Genomic DNA, 24,400 nt, shown 5'->3' with positions numbered 1-24,400 from the left:
TCTGGTTTGACCTTTACCCAAGCTCCTTTGTGAAAACGCAGCGCACACAAGGGTCCATTCTGTCACAGTGGGATTAGCAGAGCCAGCTTCGGCACAGATGGCCTTTAGAACGCTGTATGTATATCTATTACGTGAACTATTATTATTAACTGACACTCTGGGCTAAAAGAAGGGATGCAGGTAATTGGCCACAAATCCATCGGAACCCTGGTTCTTCTCACAATGGGACAATGTTCATGAGGCTTCGATCGAGCTTCTCGGCTCCATTCATTCCGGATAAACAATAGGAGGGCGCCTCACTGTGTGACATCTTTAGAGATGAACACACAGCATCATGGTAAACCCTTTTCTCCAGTCACACAAGGAAATTTTACTTTCACAGTTAGATCCATTGCTCGTTTGCCAGAGGTTTCTGCCGTTGCTTAAGGAATGCATTTAAATTCCACAATCCTCACCTTCTCTTTCAAAGTAAAAGTGAATTTCTTTATTTTTGTTAACAGCAGGTTTTGCCAACTTCTTTAGTACACTATGGGCCAGATGTATCAAGAGTTTTCCCGTTCGCAACCGGGCCAATTCGCAGAATCGGCCCATTTCCGAACGGGAAAAAGCCTTTTGGGATGTATCATCCCAAAAGCATACGCCGATCGAATACAGCTGTGACTGACTAACTGACTGGCATACGCAAAATAGAGAATACAATTTTTGCAATTACCTATTTTGCGGATGCATTTAGAGAATCGCAATTTGCGATTCTCTAAATGCAATGCAGGAAGTGCATTTTCAAATTGCGACCATGCTTTAAGGAATCGCAATTTACCACCAACTTCAAGTTGGTGGTAAACTGCAAATTCTTAGGAAAAATGAAAATGTTTGCATTTTTCTAAGTGCCATGTGGCCACACACATGCCCTTAGGGCATGTATGTGCGCCACATGTGCTCACATCCATATTTCAGGAATGCAACAGTGTGTCCTTTTGGCACCCATGCACACTTGAAATTGCATGCACAATTTGGAGTACCTACTGGGTACTCGCAAATTGCGCATGCAATTCCCATTTATTCCTATGAGCCTCAGGCCCATAGAAATTAATGGGAAGCCATTCCTTGTTTGCGACTTGCAATTTGCGAGTCACAGTTAAGGAATGTGTAGGATTCGCAATTTTATTTGCGAATCCTAAATACATTTCATTTTGTGAGTCCATAATAGCGAATCGGTAAAATATGCTATTTGGGACTCGCAAAATACAATGTTAATACATCTGGCCTATTCTACCATACTATAGCATTTATAAGGTGCATGGCGACCCGAAGGATTCCCAGCTCTAGGTTCAAAGAGGTTTCACCATACAAAACAGGATGTCATCTAGAGGCAGTTATTATTTAAATTAAGGGGTAGTCAAAAGCATAGTTGTTTATCTGTTGCTGAATAGCTAGCAGAAGAGAGCTCCAGCGATTAGGTCAATTTAAGCTGAAAGAGGGCCCTCCTCTTCTGGTTTTTTTAATACTGGGGGCTATTGCACTAGGAGCTTACTACCATTGACTATGGGAACACACGACTTGGCAACCTAGTAAAACCAGTGATCAAATCAATACTTCACATTGCCCTTTTGCGCTAGGGTATGTTGTGCACCACAAGGAGTAGTTAACTGCAGGCATTCTGAAGCACACTTACAAAATGGAAAAATACTCTAAGGATTGTTTTTGAGCAGGAAGGTATCCCTTGCTGTAGAAAACTAATCGTGCCTGTAATGCAGGCACCCTTACACCATGGCGCAAGGGTGCCTGCATTGGCACTAGGCAGCAGATTGTGCACAAGTGAAGTTAGAGAGCAGGAATGTGCCATTTATTGGTTAAAATGGTGCATTCCTCACCTCTCCCTTTCACCTTGCGCAGCAAGTTGTCTTGGTGCGTTGCATGAAATATTGATAAATCTGACCCCAACTGGTTATCAAAAAGTCTAGCTCTGAGGGATACCAGGGATCCATCTCTATGCTTCAGCACATGTGCATGAGTGTGGGGGTTTCTGGGGGCTCCAAGTCATGGCGTTGAATGCGGCCCCAAAGAGGCACATACCGGGTCTGTATTGCACTATTTACCCTTTGCAAGGCTGCCAGATGAACTAGAGAAATGAGCATGATGGAGAACAAACTACTTGGGTATTTTCACTGCTTTCATAACAATCTCTTCTTATATCCCAGCCTTCCCTGTACTTGAGGGTTGATCTTGTTGGCCCTCGTGGGGGCCAAAGTCATGGCGATTTATAATCATGCCAAGTAATAGAGTCATGTTCTTTGCGTAAATAACGTCTTCCTTTTAGAAAGAGGCTACTTGCAGTGACCTGGCGATCTGGTTTCTGATAAAAGATGGCCGTTGTGAGGTCTTCCAGGTTTCTGGCATGTCCCCTTTTTTTCAAGCTTGGCACCTTGTTCTCAGTTTTCTGCAGTGGGTGTAGCTTCCTGATTAGAGCAAGCAACATGTGATTTTAAAAATGTTGTATATTTGATTTAAAATTGTTTATTTGATCATCAAACATACTCACCTGACAGACATCTATTTGCGACAGATGTGCAGGTATTATAAATGGTGGTGCAAGGCGAATTATCCCAAACATTTTAAAACATATGTGACTTGGACCTCCTTTCAAATCGGACAGCCATTTTGCAATACATATTCATTTTTAGTCTTTGATAAAAGAGATCAAACCCAAATTTGCAGTATATAGAAATCTTGACCTGAGAATTGTGCCAGTTTTCCTTAGTGGTGCATAGGCATGAACTGCAGAGGATATGGGTTGTGTTGAGACACAGGGGTGGCTCGATGTGAATTCCCCAGGCTGCTGCTTCACTGCACCTTTAGAGCAAAGGGCTGTGGGTAATATTTTCTGCCACAATGCATTGTTGTACAGCAGAAAACAAATCATCCAGCTTAACAAGTTTGAGTGGGAAGTAAGTGAGTGTTGTTGAGACCACCACAAATGACTAACAAGATCTACCATTTAAAAACACTTGCTTCTGCTAGTATTAGAGAGAACCTTGTTACATCTGAAGAAGGGCTCATTGCAAGAATACTACCTTTCTTATTTCTTGAGAACATGAGGCAAGCGTCCAGCTCTCTGACCTGTTCTCTAGAATTGGTAGAGGCATTTACCTGCCTGGAACCACATGAGTCACTTGAACCCATACTATAAAGCGAACATGCATTAAGAAGTTCACTCTAAGAAGCCTTCATATTGAGAAACTGAAAAATGCGTGCCTTCTTGAGGAAGTTTTCTGCTCGATATTCTTGACCGGGGAAGCTAAATTGTTGTTGGACTCAGAGAGCTTAAGAGCACAGAGAGCGACTGCTCAGCAAGCTAAACAAAGGGCGCTAAGTTAGATGGAACCAGTTCAATCAAATCTGTATGTAAACATATGCATGCACTGCTCATATTGGGGAAAATTCACATAGGCATTTACGAGTACGGAAAATAGCTTTATAGGAGTGCTCTTTTACATGCTTTAGTGAATTGTCCCAAAAAAGTCCCTCTGTATATTAGTAATAAGTCTCTTTTTATCCATTGTTTTTATTTTGTGCTTTTTTAAATAATTTGTATTGTTGCTGGTATTTTTTTTACGTGCTTTTATGGATATTTATATGCGAATAAAGATTATTTGATAGATTGATTGATTGATTGATTAGTAAAATGTATAAAGAATGCCCAGTCAGTCAGTCATAAAATCTTTATTTGGATTTGCATAAACCCATAAAAGTATGGAATTAAAAACACTAAATTCCAAAATCCCATTTCATTTAAAACATCTCTGCATAAATAATATAAATCGACAAAAGATGCATACTCAGACGATACCAGGAATGTCATTTGAGGTCTTGAGCATTTTAGGCTGCAGTTTCTAAATTACCTTCTGAGACTGCAACTTGTAAAGCAAAGTAATTTAAAATTCCAAATTGACTTCCACTCAGACCTCTAGCTTAAATAGTTGTATGCCCATCTGCGGTATTAGCCCTGGGAAACCTGCTCATATCTCTTTCTAAGTGCCAAGCATTTCGTTAAAAAGTTAAGTACTGCCCAACAAAATTCTTCATTCTCCAGCAGGGCCGGACTGGGAACTAAAACCGGCCCTGGCAAAGTGCTCGGCCGCCCCCCGGCCCCCCAGGGGGCGTTGGGGGTGCGACCGTGCTCTTTGCCAGGGCCAGTTTTCACCAATTTTGTTACAGGGCCGTTTTTGCAGCGCCCTGTAACAAAAAACGGCCCCCAGTGGCCCAAAACCGGCCCCCACCCTTGCGGCGCACTGGGATATTGCCCGGTGCCCGCAACGGCCAGTCCGGGCCTGTTCTCCAGGTGCTGTAACTATCATAGACCATCCAGATAAGATCTCAAATTCAATTTCTGTAAAATATGTATTAAGAACTCTCGCCTTGGGGCCTCTTATGAAAAGCAAAAGAGGAAAAAATGGCAAGTATTTTGTGCAGATAGTTAGGCAAACATACACGATTGTAAATCGCAAGACCAACAATATTGAATGGGAAAGGCTAATACAAAATTAATCATACAAAATCTAAAAAGGGATAGATATCGCAGGTAGAGAGGGTTCGTCACCCGGGTCAAGTATGCTTCTATATAATTTATTGTCACCAGTGGGACGTTGGTTTGCACTTTCCTTAGCCTATAATTAGAGCAGTAATTAAACATTCAGTGGTTTACTATATCTTTTGTATTTACCATAATGGTGGTCAGGTTTTCAAACAGTTCTTTTATGTCTATCGATTCAAAAGTCTTCTTTAGATAAAGCAGCCAGGGAATCTCAACCAACCTTATTAAGCCTAGATAATCAGACAGCCGTGGCCCGTGGAGGGAGTTGCAGTGGGGCTGAAAGGCGGGGCGGGGTGGGGAGGGGCAGGGTCGGGGGTTCTAAAAACCCGAATATGGATAGTTGGAGGTAAGTAAACAATATAATTAATAAAATGGATTTCGTAGCGCGCGCTGCATCGCATTTTACAAGGCAGGGCGCGCTACGAAATACATTTTATTAATTAAATTGTTTACTTACCTCCAATTATCCATATTCCGGTTTTTAGAACCCCCCCACCCTGCCCCACCGCAACTCCCTCCACGGGCCGCGGCTGCAATCAAACATGCATGTGCAAACCAAAGAGGCCTCTGGATTAGACCACACCTTGACCCATAACAATAAAGGAGCAAGACTTAGAGAGTCCGTCAAATACAGAAGGCCAAGCTCTTCATGGCATAATGTGTTTGCCATACCCTAGGAAACCTGTTATATTCTCCTCAAAAAGGTGTTTTCACACTTATATATCTCCTTAGGCTGGCACGATATGGTCTTGCTGAAACACATTTCATTTGGTAAAGATAAATTAGCTCTTTAACAGGTTTTTGGTCTACTTTCTGTGTGAATCAAAAAAATTGCTTCAATGTTACTTTTAAAATAATTTGCTCTAACAGTTAAAAGATTCCAAGCCAAGGAAGAACTAATCAAAAATTCCCAAATAATTAGGGCCTTATTTATGAAGGCCTTGCGCCGCCGGTGCGTCACTTTTTCCCATGTTAAAAGTGACGCACCGGCGGCGCAAGGCCTTCATAAATAAGGCCCTTAACATTTTGTACTTTCTCTGGTACTGCACTCCCCATCATGTGAGTTTTAGTTTTGTTATTTCGTGGCCCGCACATCATAACAATGGATTTACTGTAGCTAATTTTAAGATCTAATTTAGACATATTGCTTAAAAATAATCCAATAAAATGTTCAGACAGTTTGCTGCGCATGCAATTAGCACGGAATCGTCCATATATAGTAAAATAGGAATTTGGTGTCCCCCCCCATGCACAGTCCTTTTTACTTGCACCAAATGTTTACCAAACATGCTCATTTTATTCTCAGGTTAGATTTTTTTTGTCAAAACACAGAAGCAAGTGAAAGTACACAAAAGTGTATTAGCAGAGAACTACTATACATATTTCAAAATGTCTTTGTGTGTAGACCCCAATTTATATAGTTTAAAAGCAGGTGTGCAGTCACTTCATAGATCTGTGTTGCCATTCATGAGAATGAAGGTGGACATCCGCACCCAAGACTGTTATATCTTTCAAGGGAATGCCAAAAATCAACAGGCGAAATACTACATTTCACATTTATAAACTGTACATGTGGCCCTAAATCTTTAAACAAAACACTATTTCTCAGTGAATTAGCTGCTTACTGCTTGTCTCATTAGTGTACATGTACCATTATTATGCCCTTGTTGCTAGTGGTTACCTGGTGGTGTTATTTATGTTACACTCTCAAGGATGTCTGATTCTGCTTTATGAAGCCTCTATTATGTATGTAATACAAATGGTATTGTAGCGTAATATGGAGTTTTTATTATTGTGTTGCAACAATATTGAGTTTAGAATACAGACTACCACTTCAAGGTAAATATATAAATATAGGTGCATAGTTATTATTTTTATGTCCATATCTATGTACCCTCATCTATGGGGTAGATGCATCAAAGGTAGGAGTTGCGAGTCCTTAATATTTATTAAGGAATCGCTATTAAGGAGTCGCAATTACCAATTCATGTAGTCTTCACACAAAAAATCTGATTCCTACATATTCCTTAATAGTAAATCCCAAATTATGATTTGCTATAAAGGAATGACTTCCCATTCATTCCTATGGGCCTAGAGGCCCATAGGAATGAATAGGATTACATTCACAATATCCGAGTACAAAATAGGTACTCGCAAATTGCGCATACAATTTCAAGGGTGTAGGAGGACAAAAGGCCACCCTGATTTATCCCCAAAAAAGGCGCACCACAATGCACTTTGAAAAATGCATTGTTTTTGCATTTTTCAAACGGATTGCAAATTACCATTAACTTGAAGATGATGGTAATTTGCAATTCCACATTGTGAAAAAGTAATTTGCGAAAGTATAATGCATCGCATTTAGGGAATCGCAATTTGTGATTCCCTAACTGCATTCGCAAAGTAGTTAATCGCAAAATTTGCAATTACCTATTTTGCTAATTGCTTTTGAGTTGATGCATAGCAAATGGCAAAATACTGGTCGCAAAGTGGCCGATTCTGCGTATTGGTCCGTTTGCGACCAGTATTTTGCTTGAGGCATGAGGCCCTATGTTATACAAATGTGGGATTATGAATCATAAATGTATACAAACACTACAACCCTCATTCTCAAATAGATGGTACTCCTGAGAAGTTTGAGCATGAATCAAGATTATCACGAGTTCATAAATTTCACACTTGCAGAATATTAGCATCGACAACCCAATTGTCTGAGTTTTGTAGTTTGGAATACGGGAACGCCCTTGTGGTATCGCAGCAGAATACCCATTTCAAGATTCAGAACTCAAAAAGTAGATACCCAATAAATTCTCCACTCTGCATTATTGATATTTCTTAGGTGCGATACTGCCTCCACAATAACACACCATGCCCTGGAGCTCCAAAGTCTTATGAATGATCAGCTCAGCTGTGGGAGGAGCGTCGCCCCACAGCTCTAAAAGCAGTGCAAAGGAAAAATAAAATGATAATAGAACGAAATTAGCCTTTTATTTTTGGTCTGGCTGCAAGATTCATGTTAGGGTGGGGTGGGGCTGGGATTACGTGATGTTAGAGGGAGGAGGAGTGGTTGCAGTACCATAAGTGCACATGATGTGTTGGCCAGCCAAACCGTCATGCCCACTTTCCATGTTGTCCACCAGCTGTATTGCACAGCCTGAGCGGAGAACATGCACAGTCTCCCACTCTCTGTCTGAGCACTGAACCATGGCACTCAGACCAATCACGACGCTGCTTTCATGCTAATGACAGCAGTGCCATGACTGGTTAGGGGAGCCTGGGAGCTTCAGAGAGGCAGGATAAAGTGAGGACAGAGAAGAGGCGGCTGCTGGTGACCAGCAGGTAACAGTGGCGTCACTAGGGGGGAGCAAGGGGTGCGGACCGCACCGGGTGACACCCTCGCATGGGGTGACACCATCTGGTTACGCTGTGTTTATGTAACACAGCTGATCTCCGCCAATCCATACCCATCAGGTTTTTGCTCACCGCAACTTCGTTTAGATTGGACCCTGGCGCAAGGACATTCCTGTGCGTAGTTTTCCCGATATACTTGTTTTTTCCCGGCATACTGACTTGCATGTTTGCCAGTAGATAACAGCTCGCAGGGATCACAAGTCACTGACAGTGGGCGCCTGGGGGAAGAATGGGCAGTCGTTTAATGTTTTGAGTTTGTTGCTGGTGCAGCACGGTACGTCCGCCTGACCGCCGTTATTTTCCAGATTTGTGCCAAAGTCAGCTCGCCGAGGAAACCCTGAGGGGGACACTGGAGGACACCAGCCATTACGTCTGTACTGCACCTGCTTATTAGCATGTGTTTAATGGGTCATACTGGAGCAGATAATTTTCGAATGAGTGACGGAGTTCGTTCATTCAGACTCCGTTACCTCGGACCTACAGGGTGTGCACAGGCCGCAGATTTCATGAGCCAGTTCCGTACTAGGTTTCACAGTACTGGCAGCATTTTACTCTGGTACATGGTATTTATGGAAACAGCAGGGAATCGGCCACCAAAGTGCCGTGCACCACCATTAGACTCGCAGTCAGTCTGAAGGTAGATTCCCCCACGAGGATGAGGATGACTCATGGATTCAGGATGTTAGAGCCATGGAGAAGCATAGAGGAAGGGGTGAAATCAACAAGGGGGTTGTTTGGGACTATTTTCTGTGTTACACGTCGGCAACGCAAAGTGTTGCGGGTGTATCTAAGATGAAAAAAGTTACATATCTTTAGTAATGTTGGCTCCATTTAAATGAGCCATGTGGCCGTGCCCAGGGGGGATGTGTGCAGATATTGGTATCAATCAGCATACTGAGCCCATGGCATGACTGCAGGGCATACTGCATGCCCAGTGACAACTAGGACCTGGCGAGCCAAGTGATTAACGTGGGTAGGGATATTTTGCCCTGAGCATGTCTGTGGTGGCCATGCAATCAATTAAGGTACCAGATCTGGTGAAATCCATGTGTATAGCTATTGGGTCATAATGATAACCCTCTTTCAGCAGTTGTTTCAAATTGTATATTGCACATCTATGGTGTCATACATTATTTTTTAAAATGGTCAATAATTCACTGAAATTATATAATTCCGTAAAATGTGACTTTGAGTCAGCGAGGGTGCTAGGAAGTAGAGCATTACACTTTAACATACAAAAGTGTTATGAAGTGTTATTTTCATTATGCATTTTCCTATTTCAAAAACATGTAATATGAACATGCGTAAAAGATGTGTTAAGACGTTTAGGTGACATTTACAGCCTCGCCTTTGCTCTGTGTCTATTTAAAATTATCCTCACCGGCGCGCGCACAAATTCAAAGCACATTTCATGTGTTTATTTCAGTCACTTTGAGAAAAGCCGAGAACTGTGAGGGAGAAACCATGGGGGGGGGGGGAAGGTGACGAGGAAAGGGTTAAAAGAGCAGCAGGAGGGGGAGGGGGCGCAGGCGGAGGGGGAGGGATGGTGCAGGCAGAGAGGGAGATGGTGCAGGCAGAGGAAGAGATGGTGCAGGCGAAGGGGAGATGCTGCAGGCAGAGGGGCAGATGGTGCAGGCAGAGGGGGAGATGGTGCAGGCAGAGAGCGAGATGGTGCAGGCAGAGGGGGAGATGGTGCAGGCAGAGAGGGAGATGGTGCAGGCAGAGGGGGAGATGGTGAGGCAGAGGGTGGTATGGTGCAGGCTGAGGGGGAGATGGTGCAGGCGGAGGAGAGATGGTGCAGACAGAGGGAGAGATGGTGCAGACAGAGGGAGAGATGGCGCAGGCAGAAGGAGAGATGGTGCAGGCAGAGAGAGAGATGGTGCAGGCGGAAGGGAGATGGTGTGGACAAAGGGAGAGATGGTGCAGGCAGAAGGGGAGATGGTGCAGACAGAGGGAGAGATGGTGCAGGCGGAGGGGAGATGGTGCAGGCAGAGGGAGAGATGGTGCAGGCAGAGGGAGAGATGGTGCAGGAAGAGGGGAGATACTGTGGACAAAGGGAGAGATGGTGCAGGCAGAGGGGAGATGGTGCAGGCAGAATGTGAGATGGTGCAGGCAGAGGGAGAGATGGTGCTGGCAGGGGGTGAGATGGTGCAGACGGAGGGGAGATGGTGCAGACAGAGGGAGAGATGGTGCAGGCAGAGGGGACATGGTGCAGGCAGAGGGTGAGTTGGTCCATCCGGTAAGTTGTGAGGGGGTGACACCATTAGTTACCCGCACCAGGTGACACCAACCCTAGTGACGCCACTGGCAGGTAAGTCTTCATTTTTATTTTTTTATTTTTTTCAACCACCCCGTCATCCCCCCCTCGCCACTGCCCCTACCAGCTGCCACTGGATCAGCTCTTTGATTGGCTTAACACTCAACAAAGACGCGTGATGCCATTCCAGTTAAAAGATTTTTCAAAAGTTTTACTTGTCCCAGCAAAAAAGCACAGTTATCTAAAATTCAGCTTAGCTTCAGGACAATAACTTTTTTCTACAATTCGGCTGATCAATAGTTTAGTAAAGATTAAATTGCGAATACTTTCTCTCTACCCAGTTTTGAACATCTTTCACAAAATACTCATGCTATAGACCTTTTCAGTATCTGTTAGCAAGAAAGAGAAGAGTTATTTAAATAGCAAAACCCTTACAATTGGAATTTTAATTAAATGTACTTAAGCTGCTTAGCCAAGTAATACAAATTGCCATATGTACTTTAAAGAAGCCTCGGTGATTCAGGCAGTGCTAAATTGTGAGCAAATGTTGTGCTGTTCCACAGCCACCAGACCTTCGAAAATTGAGACGGTCTCATTTGCCTCACATTTGTTAGTCTCAAATATGCATCACTACGCCTTCGAAAATGAGGGGAATGATTGAATATATTTAACTATCATCATTTCTACTGGCTGAGCAATCTTGGCAATGACAATCAGATAACTGGAAAATATCGAAAAGTGGATAGGCCCAAGAACCAAAAAGAAAATTACTTTTATAATCGGGCTGTTCTCAGTTTTAATCACAGAGCAATTTTTCTCTTTTGTACAATACATTTAACCTACCCGAGTGTACAACCCAAAAAACAAACCATGCAAACACACTAATGATCGGATTACTCTCTTTGCCTAAAACTATTTACTGTGCCCTGTTATGCGTTTAATTCATTTGCAGTCTTCCCTCATCTGACAAAATAAAACTGAAGCATTTTTATGTTTTTATTAGACAAACATCACAGGTTTCATTTCCGAAGTTTTTTCTCTGATTGAGATCCATTTTTCAAAAAAGGAAAAGGACTGAAAAATAAATCTGTGTACAATTAGCTTCACATAAGTGCACAACAATGTTGAGAAAGTTTACAGTGAAAGCATAAACTGAGAAAATATTGCTAAGCGTGCTTTGATTGACAGGGCTTTTCACTGTGGTGGTTGTCTCATTTATTAGCAAGTCAACATTGCTTTTCAGGATAAGATGTGGCTCCTGAAAGTGAAAGTCCATTGTGCAAACAGCAGATCAACTCCATAGGAAGACTAATGCACCAGCCTAGAATCCGAAATGTCAAAGAAATAAAAGGGATTTAGGCGGATTTAGTTCGCCTTAGTTCTGTTCTCTCATTTAGAAATGTGATATAAATCCACACCTATCCTCCTCTAATGCTTCCAGATCATTTTTTTCTGCAGATTTACGGGCGGGGGCTGCTTTGGCGCAGCGCATCCATAAGAAGGGATCCTGCAGCAAAACGTGAGTTCAAACGAGATGCCCTACACTTCAGTAGAACATTCGAACAAAATGAATACTTAGTTAATATTTGAATGAGCTAAAACAATGGGACTTTCCATGTGGTCATGTTCAATTTTCCCATCCACATCCCTGTTACGCATGCTAATACGGTATTATAAAGACTATGAACAGATTTTAAACAAGTATAGAGTACTGTAAGAGAAAGTCTTTCTTTTCTTTCTATTCATTTTCTTGAAATATTCTATGATCCTTCTTTTGAATTTTCCCAGAGTCATATCGCAATGTTGCGTAACAATTCTGACAACTGTTTATAAAATCTGAAAACCACACACTGTTCTGTGGAACATGGGAAGCACATGTCAATAAGGCAGCACCAAGTGTTCTTGTTGCCTGAATTGAGAGGGGTGTCAAGAGATTTGAATCTTTTGTGTACAGAGTACAGAGGGCAGAATCCCAATGAGTCAGTATTTAAATACCCCTCTGCATGCTTTTCTTCTTTTCACTTCAAGGATGATAGATTATTTTTAAACATCAGAAAATATTATAATACTTATGTTTTTAAAGCATGGACTGTTATTCCTGAATTCTGAAGAAAGTTTCTTGAACAGAAAAGGCCAAGTGGTTTACCAGAGAGAAGATCTGTGATCAAGACTGGTTGATGTACTGCAAGTACAGATCCTAGGTTCCAGCATGGCTAAATGGGAAGGGTAATCAATGAGACCTGTGAGCTATTTTGGATAATTTCAGTTAAAATACCTTCATCCTGTATCTGAAATGTGTTTGGGGCAAAGGTGGTCCCATATAAGGCACACCCCTTGAGAGAAAATAAATACATATCTGTGTTTCCCAGTGATATGAACATTGTTAAAATCAATGATGAGACTTTGACCCAGCTTCTCCTTCAAGGTGAATTGGACTCATCTAGATGCCTAGGTTGTTGGAGGAAGCTTCTTGAGAAATAGACATGGAAGCCATAGTCAATATATGTCATTTGTTTCCTTGATTTTTACATACCACGAAAATGTTTGCAACAATAATATTTCACTCATTGATCACAATAGTTATTAAAACATACATAACTAATCTAACTACTTTGTCCATCTACTTACAATATGTTGTCAACTGAAATTAACTCAACTATGTGCATACAACGTGGCCCAAACATATTGCTATTGGCTATGATTAGCTACCTCTTTGTGGTTTTCACGCTATGATTGTTCTTATTTAAAAACTGTTTTCTAGGTAATTTTACCTAAGGGATAGGACAAAACAATATTCTGCTGTTTCAAAATCAGGCCAACCAAAACCTTCAGGTTCCCCACATGTCAGGATAATTTAGCACCTTCCTTGAACTATTGTAAGAGGAAGGCACCCAAGTAGAAGCTTTCAGAGATAATAGGCACATACCAATATCATTTTAACCTCCAGTCAATAAATTACTTCTTTTAATCTAACACTTTTAACTTCTTTAACAATCTCATATTTAATTTACATGTGGTCAATTAAAGGCCACTTTTCGGGATGTTCCCGTTTGGCCATGCACCTCTAACATAGCATGTAGATGCCATTTCGACATAACAGTTTTAATGCAAGATGGTGGCTTGGATGAAAATGCCATCTTGCATATCACTAGTTATTATCATTGTTCATTTACCTAATTTCCTTCCAGAATTCAGGTCAGTTAATTTTGTAGGTGGTATTGAGTTTTTGCTTGCAATGATTTGTTCATTATGGAGCACTGCCCACACTGGACAGAAATGTAGAATTTGATGGCCAAATGGAAATTGCGCTCTTCCAATCTTCTTGCCTAGTTGAAACATAAAGATCTTTGTAGGTCACTCTCTTACTTTTCTGTACTTGGCCTTTGTGATTCTAATAACTGGTCCTCCCACCAATGCTTCTCGAGTGATAGTCTATGGATTCACCACTAATTCTGTGAAATATTGTTTTATTTTATTATTTTGCATGCATCATATTTTGTCCTCTGGTTCTACGTATACTGCCTCGCTTGTCTGTTGTACTCGTTTTTCCTTTTAATTGTTCTACTAACGCCATCATTACCTTAAAACCATTATTTTTTTGTGTCAGTGGTTAGATACTTGGGTCACCTCACTTGGGCAAGAAAGTAAGGTGTCTCTTGTTTGACACCCAAAGCTGTGAGTTGAAGGTTTCCTGATAGCATCCCCAGAAGTCATCTGTGTTGTTTGATTCAACTCAACATGTGTATTTGTAATGCGCACATTCACCCAAAAAAATCTTGGCGCTGAATAACGGATGTTTTTGTTACCCAACTCAATGGTACTCATTTTATTGACCTCAGAAAAATGAAAGGCTGAGTGGACCCTCCAGGATTTGACCCTGTGACTATGAAGATGAACACAGGCCCCTGCAGCAGGCACATTAGTCCACTAAGCCACCATACCCAGCCTGGGGAACTTCCTGGTCATCAAAACATCTGAGACTTAAATTGTACTATTTGGTGGCCTGTTTTAGGGTCTCTCTCTAGAAGGGTAAATACACCACCTGGCCTGGTCAGGCTTTGATTCTGCAACTTAGCTTGCATACCATTAACCCCTCCCATGCTCATGACGAGCCACGGCGCTCCGGTGCTCATGACGAGCTCAGCTCGTCATGGCCCGTGAAACGCTCAGGTGCGGGGAGAATTCCCCTGCTGTGCTGAGCGTTTCACGGGAGCCGGTGCACCGGTGACGAGCTCAGCTCGTCATGAGCACGGGAGCGCCGTGCCTCATGACGAGCTGAACTCGTCATGAGCATGCGGGCGCTGTGCGCGTCCCCCTCCCCCCAGCACAGCGGGGGAATTACCCCCGCAGCGAAGGGGTTAAACCAGCCACCACTTACATCTTTAGGTTTAGAAACTAATTAAATTCTGCTTCTAGACGCAGGATTCAAAGCACCATCCATGCTTGCCTGGCATCTTTGACCGATGTATTTCATGCCTTAAGTAAACAAGTAAAACACATAAACATCGTCCTCTAAGTATTTTTATGCAGAGGATAGAAAATGTATCCCAGATGAATTAAAGACCGGTTCACACTTTAAATATGTTTGAATAATACATTTAACAAGCACTCTAAATAATAAAAACCGATATTACATAGTGAGCTGTACTTAATATGAACACCGATGTGGTCCTCCAGTAGAATATAGTTAAAGCAGGAACGTGCAAAAAATGTATTTTAGATTATATGTGAAGGTGGACATCTTTGTTTCTCAGTAGCTAGTTTGAATGAAACCTCAGGTTAATATTGAAAACATTAATTATAAATCTAATTATGAGTCGGTATGTGTAAATTCCCAATGATGGGTGAAGCTGATGCATTGCATTACAATGTTATTTATAGTTCTCAACATGCCACACGTGAAAGATATGTGGGAAAAAAATAGAAGTGACCTAATCAGCTTCGTGTATATGATAAATTATGTATTGTCGAGGATAAATTCCATAAGTCTTTTTCCAACATAAATCAGTCAACAATGCATTTGCTTCCCTTCCACTGTTGAGCACATGAATTATACATAAATGTTGCATGCCATTTCTGATGAAGACTTTTTATACTTCGGATGAGAGGTTTTATTGTAGAGGTGCAAGTCACTGAAAACAATAATATGAATAATGAATTAGAAGTAGCTTCTCTGCAGCTATGTCAGTGGAATACACAACACTCACTGTATGATGTGCATAAAAATCCATCATGTTTGGTTTATGCTTTTGAAAATTATTTGCTAATGCATATAAATAGTTACCAAAACATATATATTCATTGTTTTATGCAAATTACCACCAACTTGTAGTTGGTGGTAATTTACGATTTCTTTTACAAATGCACTTTTTGTCATTTGTAAAGGTGCCATGTGGCGCTCATACATGCCCTTAGGGCATGTATGTGCGCCATATGCGCACACATGTACATTTCAGGGGTGCAGCAGGGTGTCCTTAAGACACCCCTGCACCCTTGAAATTATTCCCAATTTGCGATTAGCAAATTGCGAATCGCAAATTGAGAATAACTTCACATTCATTCCTATGGGCCTCCTGGCCCATAGAAATGAATGGGAAATTATTCCTTATTTGCGAATTCGCAATTTGCTATTCGCAAATAAGGAATTTTAGGAAATCGCTAAAAAATTCCGATTTTGTAGATACATTCCATTTTGCAATTCTCAAATAGCGATTCTCAAAAAACTCGCTATTTGAGAATCGCGAATAGGTATTTTGATACATCTGCCCCTAAGAGAGCTATTGTCTGTGAGATAGTTTGAATGACGGAATTTTGTAGTTAGTGCAGTCACAGAAAACATGAATTGTTAATACTGACGAACAAGGGGTATGTTTGTAATAGCTTTGTTCCTGAAGAGTAGTTGGGAATTTGACTTGACACTCTTTCAACTCTTTTTGGACCGTCCAGCGGCTTCCCCACTGTGATCATCCTAGCCTCTTTACCATTTGCAAGATCCATGCGTAGTGTGTCTGGGGACGAAGAGCCGCTGGTTTTAGCCTGCATGGATATCTGGGATTGCTTGCCCTGCACCAAGTCTCCCCCTAAGAGTTTAAAAGTTGCTCTGGCAGAAGGAAGGGGGACATTTGTCCCCAAAAGCCAATCCAATCTCAGAGGTTCATGAGAGTGCAGCAGGTTTAAACTTAGTAAGTATTGCCCCATCGTTACCTATGGTATGGGAAGGCAGACAGGAGAACGACACAGGTACCACAGGAACATTGGCTCCAATGAACATGCTCCTTCATCAAATTTTAGGGGATCTAAAACAAATGAAAATCTCCTAAGATGAGTCGCGTAAAAAAACAGAACTGCAACTTAACTTAATTCAGTCTAACATGCAGCAGCTTACAGATTTTCAGTGTGGAACAACGAGTCTCCGATTTAGAAGACACTAAGCCTCACCAGGAAGCTCTGGCTGATAAATTGCAGGCTGAACTGATAGAACTTCAGATGAATGTAATGATGCTGAGAATAGATTGAGTCAATCTAATATGATATTTACTGGGATACCTGAGGAGCGCAAGAATAGCCAGTCTGTTGTCAGCTTACTCTCTGACCTTATCCTTCAGCAAGCCTATCCTGAATCATGGAGGTATAGTATATTCTGGATGGGATAACAAAGGGCAGGTCAATGGACAATTCGGAGATATAGGTGCAGCAATGGACTCAGGAATTTAGGTAGCTAAAGGGGAAAAATCAGTATGACTGCCACAAGAGCCAAAACGGAAATCATTACGATTTTACCTACAGACTTGCAACAGCATTTGTCGGCTACTCGCACTATAAGGTACTCGGGTATTTTCTCACGACTTTCTAGATCTGTTTAAATTGAACTTTACAACTATCCTTAATAAGGCACGTCCAATTTTAACAAGCTTGCACAATTTATTGTTATCTATTGTAGGGCGAGTAGCACTTATCAAAATGTCAATTCCTCCACTGTTCATTTTTGTTTTCTCAAATATCTTGATCACAGTTCGGCAATATTTTTTATAGCGGTGGATCAAATGATGCTCTATTTATTTTGGCAAGGGAAGAAGTCCTGCACAAAGCTTACTACAAGTCAGCTCTCATTGAATTTTGTGGGCTGGCACTTTCCCATATGAGGAAGTATTATCAAGCCACCTTTCTTGATTGTTTAAACTGTGCTGGCTCAGAGACTTCCCTTTTGAATTGATTTTATTTGCATAGCATGCTTACTGAGTCCGGTGCTCGGTTACCAGCCTTTTTAAAAATCCCCATACTGCCAAAGCACTCCCAATATAAGTTCCTGCAAGTAGTTATAATCAAGTTAGCACACCTCCAAGAAGAATAGCGGTTCCTTCTGCTGCACCCCAGATGCCACTGAAGGAATGCGGGCTAACAGGCTTTTCCCTGCAATGTAGCACTATCAAAAAATGGGGGAAGGCATGGTATCACAGTTTTGGTAAATTTCTACTAGCGAAGCATATCAAAACCTGGGTACAGGTGGTGGAGGATAACGCTAACATATCGCCTGTCCCTTGCACTTTTCTATCTTCAGCTCTATAATCATCTATGGGCCTATATTCTGGCATCTAGCATAAGTTTAGTGCATATCAGCAAAGCCCATTTTTGATTAAACTTGTGGGGCTAGGAAATTGCTATGGAGTATTGTATTTCTAATTGCATTAGTTGACCACCCTCACAGCATTTATCTCAATTTTGCAATGAATAAGGGAAAAATCCAATGGACTTTGCTATTTGGGGCAGACGTATGGCCAAAAAGGCCATCCAAGGAGCGCACTTTAAGCATATGGCTTTCTATTCTAAGTGGGCACTCTACTATACCCCTCATCGTTTGAGGCAAATGTTTCCAGCCACGTCCCCTAAATGCTTTAGATGTGGGCATCTGTGAGGTGATTGGATACATATTTGGTTTTTCTGTCCCAAGCTATTAATTTTTTGGAACAATATTATCGTTTTTTTGGGTGCACAGCTACAAACTCACATAGAACCAGACTTACAGGGGGATTATTTGGGATTCTGACCTCTAATTGTCAATTAAAGCTGAGACAGCAACAGCACTTTTTTATTGCGTCCCAGGTGCGAAGTCGCAAATTCTCAAAAAGTGGAAATCTCCAATCATTCCCACATTTGAAACCTGGATAATGACAATGGATCGCAAAAGAAAATTAGAAGAGCTCTATATTCAAAGGTTGGGTGCATTGAAGAAATTTAGGGGATCTGGAATTCCCCTGAAAAGGTTGTCCTTGATGAATGCTAATGTTTTAAGTACTTACTGGAAGCACCTTTTGTACTGTCATAAAGATGAAGTAAGAAGTAATTTAAAAATGTTTCTCTCAGTATATTTATATGCTAAGGACTCTTTGGTGCCTTTTGGGATCCGAAGTTCCCCAATAAAGGTTGTCCTCGATGAATGATAATGTTTCTGTATTTCCCTGTGGCACCTTTTTGTACTGGCAGAAAGATGAATTAAGAAGTCATTTTAAGAAAAAAATGTTTTTTTTATTATTTATATGTCAAGGATTTTTTTAATACCTTATTATTAATAAAACATTTTTTTTAAATGAATCGTTAACTGCACATTTGTTTGCATTTGATAAGGATGACCTGATCCATAGACGTTTTCCTATCCCTATCATGTGTCATTCCACAGCAGGCAAAGGGTCCTTAAAGGATACGGTTGAACTGCAGGTCTGGAACTATTTGTTGGTGTTCCTGTTAATTTTCACTCTTGGCAACTATTAGTATCATTAGTGAAGTAAATAATGGTGCATTTTGGAATGGCAGGTGACTTCTGTGAGATTACAGAGTATATGGTGAGGGTGGGAATTAAGGTTGCATTACTGCGCAAACTAGTGAATTTCTAGACATTTTGGGTTTTCTGTAGTAGCGACTACTGTCCCCTGTTAACAACCTTAACTAAACCTTAATTATTAGTTTAAGTGAATTGGAGGTGTCATTTTGATGTAATCTTAAATATACAGTGTACACATTAGTTGGGTAAACATTGGGTGTGTAATTGCTTTAAAAGGTGCCACAGAAGAGAGAGTGCTTAAGAAGGGCAGTGTTTGTTTTGAAGGCCAGTGTCTCGTGGGGGCACATCTTAAAGATCAGAGTTAACGACAGGTAGCTTGTCATCTGTCAGTGTTGAGACAGCTTCATTTTCCAGCCTTGGCCGAGAGCCATGGAGATTTATTTTTGCCCCTTATCTCCTCCCCATTACGAACAAATCCCCCAAAACTTGCTTCCTGTTCTGCACCTTCCCTCCCACAACCCCAGGGATCCATCAAAGATGACCGCTGCCTTAGTGGTCTGCGAACAGGTATTTGCAATCACCATTTGCAGAGGAATCATGTCCTGGACTAACGCCAACCCTATGATCAATTTTTAAACTGTTTCAGAAAGGACCTTCAACGGAAGCTTGGCGTTTTTCTTAGCCTATTGAGGGGCTCAGAGCAGCTACGGGGTGAAAGGGTGGGGGTTATTGCGCCCATTTCTGAAATGTTCTCCATGGCTCTCTTGGGTAACGCTTCTGCCGGAGGGGTGCTCAGCCTGAAAAGTGTGCACATTGTGAGTATGCTATTGACAACACATTGGAAGGAAATTGTAGCTGCACCTCAAACACACTGACTTCCATTGAGCAAAACGTGTCCTTCAGAAAAAGCTAGGCCTACAATAATTTCACTATAGTGCAAAACACTCTGTGCATGTCTTAATAAATGAAATAGTTGATTGAAGGGAGATCAAGGGAGTGCTTAGTATTAGCTTTCATGATTTCAGCGCAAGGAGACAATTATGTTCTTGTTGAGCACCTTACCAATGGTTAATTGTATTGTTGTTGTTAACAATAATAATGATGATCATGCTGATGATAATGCTGCTGCTGCTGATGATGATAATAGTAATGATGATGATCATGATGATGCTGCTGATGCTGATGATCATGACAATATTAATGATGATGATGATGATGATAATAATAATGATAATAGATTGACATTATTATTTTGATAACTAGCATACACTCACGAGGAACAAGAGAAGATTGGACTTGAGAAGTGGATGTCATTTCGAGCCTGGAATGTATTGTTGTGAAGTTGTTTCAACATTAGTCCATATCAGACTGAGAACTGGACTGAAGCTGGAGGAGAGAGCCTATTAAAGGAACTCCATGACAGGTTAGTCTGCCCTTTTCAGATTTTATAGGATGGATAATACTTGTTTCAAAGAATCTAGTAATGCAGTACATTACTCCATGCCAAAGGGTATTAAAACGAAAATGTATTTTGGCATGCAGTATGCAAAGAGAGAATGCGAATGAGTGTTAATATCTGTGAGAACCAATAAAACTATGAAATACTGTGAGGTTAACATTCGCAGAAGCAGTTCTTTTTCACAGTGGCATCGCCTATTTTAAAGACAGAGAGCCGACATTACATTAAAAAAAGAATTCATACATCAAACCTGCCCTCTGTAAGTGCTAGTTGTCTTTTTCACTGCTTTAGTTTTTATAAAAGTATACAACTAAATGTGGATCACACGAACACAGAAGGCACCTTGAGTTAATATTTTAACTGTATGGACTGTTTTGACTAATTTTCAGTTTCCTATGAGGAACACTCTCATTCAAGAGACAATCCAAAGCATTATTCTGCCTCCTTGAACTCAATAAAAATAAAATACCATGGAATATTCTTCAAATATAATCTTTGAAATCTGCTTTGCTTCAATGTTATAATGGGGGCCTGCTGTGAAGCTATTGTGGGGAGCTAAACCCATCATGAGAGTACATTCTATTATTAGGACCTCACAGCATAGAACCCCCAAGTGGATATGATCCAGTTTGAAGACATTTCAGATGCAACAGAGCCTTTAAAACCTTCTTCTGCAGAAAAGTAGCCAAATGCCACTTAATATCCTGTCTTGGAAACTGAGTGGGGTTGTAAATCAGAATATCTATAACAAAAATATCGCCTGACGTATATCTATATATGAATCTTGACCTTAAATATAATTAACACATTTTTCATCAGGTGTAGATTTCCATTGTTAACTCCAATGGGTTGATATTTTAATAAAAGATATTTAGGGCAAGGTAATTTTAGCAGATCATATTTATTAGCTGATTTGTTAGTACAGTATCTGGTTCGGACAAAACCATGGTTGAATGTACGTGGCCAGCTGAAGAGCTGTTACTGTGAAATGTCCTGCATTTAATATTGCAATTATTCTACGTGCTTGACAAATCACAAGCACCTCTGCATCATAAGAAGCCCATCGATTCATCCCATATTTAAGATGATAAACAGGGCACAGATAACACCTTTGTCAAATACAGTAATATAATGAATGTTCATTCCATGGAATAAGCCAGTACAGCCTTTAAATATAATAAGAGTACACCAACTAATGCCAGCAATATCCTGGCATACAATTACAGAACAAGTCACATAATGCTAACCTCCTCACATAAAACTGATATACTGTCAGTTACTGGCAATATTTTGGCATATGATGGCAATTGCCTAAATATGATCAAAATACCCTAACATATGATTTCACTGGTTGCCTGCGGTGTGATGGCAGTATGTGACATTTGATGGCTGCATATGATGGTAGTGCTTTAAAATATGATGGCAGTGCCTTGTATCATCAAAAAAGGAAGGGAGATAGAAGCAGAGAATCATTCAGCTTTGAAGGGTAATAAAGTTGTTATCAAAGGAAATGAATCACATTTGTCAAAGTTCCAGAGCTTTAAGAAAGATGTTTAGGAGTCCCTCAACCACACTTTTACAGTTTGCAGTGTATATGTATTCGATGCATGTGTGGTTTGGTGGATAGCATCATCATTGGGTCTATCACTTGAGTGTTCCGTTCTCCAAGTGATCTACCTTCCTCCACAAGGGAAGTAGCTCACTTGAATTTATTGTCCTCGAACTGGAAGCATTATTAATAAACTGAGATAGCCCATCTAGAACCAGGCCTTGTTAAATTTGTGTCATGAATTCTGAAGCACAAGCACTTTATCACCCCGGAAAAGGGCAGCACATGAACAGAAACTGAGATTGATAAGACCTTACTTGAGAGTATAAAAGTTTTAAATGTAATAGTGTAAGATAATGCCGAACATAATTTTATCGCTGAATGATTTTTTTCACATGCAATCTCAGTATCTTGTATAATTTGTTTTAAGATTGAAAATGGGTTAATAATACAGTATCTTGTATATTTAAGTCAGTATACATGCAAGGAGTGGCAGTACCTGACGTGGTTTCACTAGGCCCATTATGTAATGCCTTCCATATGACAGTAGTACTTGGCCTAATATGCTGTACCTTTCAAGCAATATCAGTTCCTTCCATATGATGGCATGATGTCAATACATGTTCATTGTAGAATCATTCTGGCATAAGATAGCATTCTTTATGTTCATCTACTTGTGCACAGTGGCTGAAGCTTAACAAATAAAGCAGGAGCGTTTTTTAGTACTTATTGTCTCTATAGCGAGGTACCACATGCTAATAATGCGACTGATCTGGAATAAGCGTGATAGCACTTGTTAATTTATTGCCATGGAGTTTTTTCATAGGCCACTTTATGTTTTTTTCACATAGCAAGTATCATTTTAATCTTTGAAATAATTGAATCATTTTTTATTGTCAGTCGATCCATCTTGCTATTTCCCGAGGTAAGCTTTTTGGCCCAAAAGGACATGGATCAAAATTCACTCAATTCGCTTTTGGGTGGAATAATTACACAATGGTTTATGGGAAAATATGGGGTGCTTAATCAAAACTCTGAATAAATCCTTTCACTTACCTCAATACATAAGGTTGTGGAGCAGCAATCAAATGTTGATAAATTCAGCACATTTTAATAAGGACAAATGGAAGTTGCAGAGAATATACTTACTTAAATCAGAGGTGTCACTTCTGCAAATTTGCGATTACACGAGTAGAGACATTTTTAATTTCAAGTTTCACTCAGTTTACAAAAAAGTAGGTATAAAAAATTATCAAAACAGCTAATCTCAGGAGTACCTTTCGAAAACGTGTCTATTCACAGAGATTTCTAAGGCAACGCACATTTCACAGCGGTGTATTTTCTAACTTGCTGCTTACCACTTGCAAAATTGTTTTGTCACAAGAGTAAATGTTTTGTGAAGATACTTTGTCAATATCTCCACTGGCTGCGTGTCAAGAAGAAAATGTTAACAATTAAGGAAAAAATTCAAAAGAAATAATATCCTGATCTCATATGCAGTTAAAGGTTATCTTAATTACCTATAATTTGTGTTGCTTACATGCCATAAATTCTGCTTAATTGACCATCCGCGCTTGGATACCTAAATGTGACCGATGTGTTGTTTATTTGTTAAAGAAAGTTATGCACTGTAAAAAGAGTTGCCATGGGAACTCACCAATTAGATGGAGGCATCTTTCACAAACAACTGAGCATTTTCCTAATGTGATAATATTATGCGTGCTACCGTTCCAAGTGCATTATTGGGGCATTCCTCTACAGAGGAGTGTTTTCTGAGGTAACACGAGAGTAGTGTTACAATGGCCACTCATCTAGTGGAGACTAAAATGCAGGTCTTCTTTCCCAGGGGCAAGCCCCCTACCCAGCCCAGCAGAAAGTGGTGAGGGCGCCCTGAGACTCTCGTATCTCACAAATATTCATAGGTCTTAGGCTTAATTAGGGGCCCCTGAAGGGCGGCGGGGGCTCCCTCTGCTGCAGGGGCTCCAGCCTTGCTTAAATTGAGCAAGTGGGTGCCGGTGCTCAGCACCACCAGTTCATTGTGAACACCAGCACTATAACAGTCTGCCACATGGTGGCGCTGTCTGCAATTTAGAGATGGGCAGAACAACAGCAGTTTATTAATTCAATATACATTAAAAACGATTAATTCCTGACACCCAACACATTTTTTTAGCTTTGGGGACCTGAATATTCTGAATAAACACACTTGTAGGAGTGTTATGGTTGGTAGTTGCATAGGTATTGTCGTTGACAGTGCTGGCAAGGCAATGGATGGTTAAAGCTGCAGTGTCCTTGTAGTGAGGGCACTGCTGGTACATATTTTATTACAAATTAAGCACTGCTGCAGGGGCTTGTGT

The 24,400-nt window shown here is 40.8% G+C and overlaps 1 protein-coding gene across 2 annotated transcripts in view; it reads right to left on the bottom strand.

Annotated features, from left to right (window-relative positions):
• The window catches only part of PRKG1 (protein kinase cGMP-dependent 1), a 2,371,600-nt gene that overhangs the window by 913,562 nt on the left and 1,433,638 nt on the right, over nucleotides 1-24,400 (bottom strand). The window lies entirely within an intron of this gene.

The sequence above is a fragment of the Lissotriton helveticus genome, chromosome 5_1 (genome assembly GCF_964261635.1).
Source record: "Lissotriton helveticus chromosome 5_1, aLisHel1.1, whole genome shotgun sequence".
NCBI lineage: Eukaryota > Metazoa > Chordata > Amphibia > Caudata > Salamandridae > Lissotriton > Lissotriton helveticus.
The sequence above is the reverse complement of the archived record's forward strand: the minus strand, read 5'-3'. Positions and strand labels throughout refer to the sequence as shown.